Raw genomic sequence first — 4,423 nt, 5'->3', positions numbered from 1 at the left:
GATCTAAGTCTTCGAGCTCCATAGGCTTCATGTGGTGTCTTCTCTTGTCATAGTCTTCAATGTGAATATCTTCATATACCACCTTTGACTTCAATGTCTTCATACATTTTTAGGGGTCATCTCTGGTAGGAAAACCGAATCAATGAGGGACTTCTACCTGTGTTATCCTGCAATTCTCACAAACACATTAGTCCCTCAACTAGGTTTGTCGTCAATACTCCAAAACCAACTAGGGGTGGCACTAGATGCACTTACACTAGGTGGAGACGCCTTCGTTGACCTTGGAGAGCCAGTCCCAGATTAGCTTGGAAGTCTCCAACGCACTCACACGGCCATACTGTCCTTTGGTCAGATGACCATAGATGATATTCTTGGTAGTAGAGTCCAGTTGAACGAACTTCTTGACATCAGCAGCAGTGACACCTTCTCCAGCCTTGGGAACGCCGTTCTTGACGACATACCATAGGTCGACGTCAATGGCTTCAAGATGCATGCGCATCTTATTCTTCCAGTAGGGATATTCAGTTCCATCGAAGATGGGGCACGCAGCGGAGACTTTAATTATCCCTGCAGTCGACATAGCTAAAACTCCAGGTGGTTAAACCGAATCACACAGAACAAGGGAGTACCTTGGTCTGATACAAATTGAAAGTGCTAGTGATTGACTAGAGGGGGGGGGGGTGAATAGGCGATTTTTAAAAAAGTCTTCAAAACATGGAAGTTTCGAAGACAAACAATAAAAGTAAACCTATTACCACGCAGCGGAAGGTAGACTACACTAGACAACCTTAGTCAAGTAACGAAAGAAGTGAAAGCACAATGACTAATAGCAGCTAGGCAGTAAGGATCAGGTAGGAAGATATTGTGAAGCCAATCAAAACAAGTAATCACTTAGTGAAGACAAAAGATAATGCAATCATGCAATGACTTCACAAGGACCAACAGTAAGTAAAGGGAAGGGGAGGAAGAAACCAGTGACTCGTTGAAGACAATGATTTGTTGGACCAGTTCCAGTTGCTGTGACAACTGTACGTCTGGTTAGGGCGGCTAGGTATTTAAATCTGAGGACACACAGTCCCGGACACCCAGTCCTGAACACGCAGCTCAGAACCCTTAGTCCTCACCGTATTCCCCTTGAGCTAGACCTCGCCCAATCACTCTGGTAAGTCTTCAAGGTAGACTCCCAAACCTTCACAGACTTCGTTCACTGGCGATCCACAATGACTCTTGGATGCTCAGAACGCGACGCCTAACCGGCCGGAGGATTCACAGTCCTCAAGTGTAATAAGTCTTCAGATCACACAGACAGGACGACTTAAGTGATGCCTAACACTCTTTGGCTCTGGGTGGTTAGGACTTTATCCTCGCAAGGAATTCTCTCTCAAAGGCTTCGAGGTGGGTTGGTCTCAAACGACAACAGCCGTACTTTAACTCTGAGCAGCCAACCGTTTATGGTTGTAGGGGGTGGGCTATTTATAGCCACTAGGCAACCCGACCTGATTTGTCCGAAATGACCCTGGGTCACTAAGGAACTGACACGTGTTCCAACGGTCAGATTTCAAACACACACGGCAACTTTACTTGGGCTACAAGCAAAGCTGACTTGTCCAACTCTGGACAAGATTCGCTCTCATAGTCTTCACTCGAAGACATAGGGTTTTGGTTAAGCATCACTCCAGTCATTCTGACTGGTTCTCTTGGACCCCACTTAATAGTATGGTGGTTCCTATGACTCAACAGAGAAGAAAAAGAACTACGAAGGATCTAAGTCTTCGCGCTCCATAGTCTTCATGCGATGTATTCTCTTGTCATAGTCTTCAATGTGAATGTCTTCACATACCACCTTTGACTTCAATGTCTTCATACATTTTTAGGGGTCATCTCTGGTAGGAAAACCGAATCAATGAGGGACTTCTACCTGTGTTATCCTGCAATTCTCACAAACACATTAGTCCCTCAACTTGGTTTGTCGTCAATACTCCAAAACCAACTAGGGGTGGCACTAGATGCACTTACAATCTCCCCCTTTTTGGTGATTGATGACAAACTAGTTGAAGTTTTCAATGGGGAATATAATATGTGAAATTGTAAAGGATAAGTCATTGTATTCATAAGTTGCAAGGGCTCCCCCTAAAGATGTGCATATAAGTAATTTGCTTTTGGAATGCAAATGCACATGGCAGGTTGTACTTGTGGAGATCCTCTTCAACTTATGATGACAATTCATCATGCATGAAAAGTATGTGAAGATAATGACATGCATAATGGAAAATGGACGTCTGCAAAATGATTTAAGTTCGGAACTTATCGTCGCACATGCGGAATTTATCATCGCATCACAAAGTAGCAAATAAGTGGCAGACGACCATCGAGTTTAAGTGTTATAACTCAAAGAACCAAATGTATCAAAACGAGAGTTGTAAACACTAGGCAAAACATAAAGTAACTGCCCATATGGACCCGCTTGAAGACTATCAAACTCATATGCTTCTCCCCCTTTTGTGAGTAAGGACCAAAAAGGTTTGAAGACATAGAGCATCTACTCATTCCTAGGAGGAGTAGGTGAAGTAGCAAGGTCATCGGTGTTGTGAGGTGGTGCAGACGAGCTCGGGGCAGTGTTGACGCGTGCTGAAGGAGGGGGCGGTGAAGTAGCATCGTCTTCGTCCTCGATCACTCTAGCATTCACAGTTGCCGCAGATGAAGAGAACTCAGAGTCTTCAAGTGAGGGAGTTCGTCGCAGCACAGCCACTTAACAAGATTCGCTCTCATAGTCTTCACTCGAAGACATAGGATTTTGGTTAAGCATCACTTCAGTCATTCTGACTGGTTCTCTTGGACCCCACTTAACAGTACGGTGGTTCCTATGACTCAACAGAGAAGAAAAAGAACTACGAATGATCTAAGTCTTCGCGCTCCATAGTCTTCATGTGATGTATTCTCTTTTCATAGTCTTCAATGTGAATTTCTTCACATACCACCTTTGACTTCAATGTCTTCATACATTTTTAGGGGTCATCTTTGGTAGGAAAACCGAATCAATGAGGGACTTCTACCTGTGTTATCCTGCAATTCTCACAAACACATTAGTCCCTCAACTAGGTTTGTCGTCAGTACTCCAAAACCAACTAGGGGTGGCACTAGATGCACTTACAGTAGCCTTGAGCTACAAGTCGTGCCTTATTGCTCACCACAAGGCCATTTTCATCTTGCTTGTTGCGGTAGATCCATTTTGTGCCAATGATATTGTGCTTGCGAGGGTCTGGTCACTTAACAAGTTCCCAGACGTTGTTGAGCTTGAACTGATGTAATTCCTCTTGCATACCTTGAATCCACTCAGGTTCCAGAAATGCTTCATCTACCTTAGTGGGCTCTGTGATAGAGACGAAAGTAGAATGCCCACAAAAGTTAGACAAATGTGAAGTTTTTGAGTGTGTGAGAGGACCATTTAAGTTTAGGTCGCTAACCATGTATTCCGCGTGGCGGTCTAATTTTTTTCTTAGGGGGACTAATATGGCAACTCATTTTAGTTTCTGTACCAGAAACACACCTTTTAAGTTTGTTATAATAAGATGAGAATATGAGAATACCGCATAACTCTGGCCGTGCTACATATCACTAAAATGGAGAGGATGGGGGGTGGACATGTGTGACATTGATCCTAAGAGCATCTCCAGCCGTTCGGCCCCTTGGGGCTTGAAATAGCGCCGCCTGGGGGTGCGCCGGCTGAAAAATCGGCATGGGGGTGATTGGGTTCCCAGCCGCCGCCCCTAGGTCGCCCCAGGCGTCTTTTTTAAAAGTTTTTTAAAAACATACTCGGCCAAAATTCGGCCAAACACGACACAGATTCGGCGAAATTTAGGCATTCCTACGTTTTTTACATATTCAAAACATAATCTTAAACAAAATAAAAAAGCAATTACTATTACTGTCGCGCCGTCGCCGTCCGCCGCGCCGCCTACAGGCTGAAGAGCTTGCCGAAGGCGCCGTAGTCATCGTCGTCCTCTTCCTTCTTCACGCTGACGATGTCCTTGTTGCACCCCTGCCCGGGGTCGCCTTGGCGGACGGGTTTGGCTGGCAGCAGTGCCTCGTCATCGCTGTCCTCGAGGATGATTGACGGTGTCCTCGACTAGGGGGTACTCACCACGTCGTCTCCCGATCTATTAGATTGGGCCGAGCACCCCCGTGGCCGTATACTCATGGGCTAGTTCGGACGGCTGCCGCATACAAGGAAGATTGCACAAGACTTGGCGATCAAGACAAGGACTTCTCCCCACCGGCGTATTCGGCTAGGACTCTTGTTATCCTAGGCCTCCGGTGCATTATATAAACCGAGGCCAGGCTGGTCGATAGATATACAACATATATATACAACATACATATACAACAATCATACCATAGTCTAGCTTCTAGGGTTTAGCCTCCT

This window comes from Triticum urartu, chromosome 5A (assembly GCF_056163025.1).
Source record: "Triticum urartu cultivar PI428250 chromosome 5A, HENAU_Tu73, whole genome shotgun sequence".
Lineage (NCBI taxonomy): Eukaryota > Viridiplantae > Streptophyta > Magnoliopsida > Poales > Poaceae > Triticum > Triticum urartu.
This window is presented reverse-complemented; position numbering follows the sequence as displayed.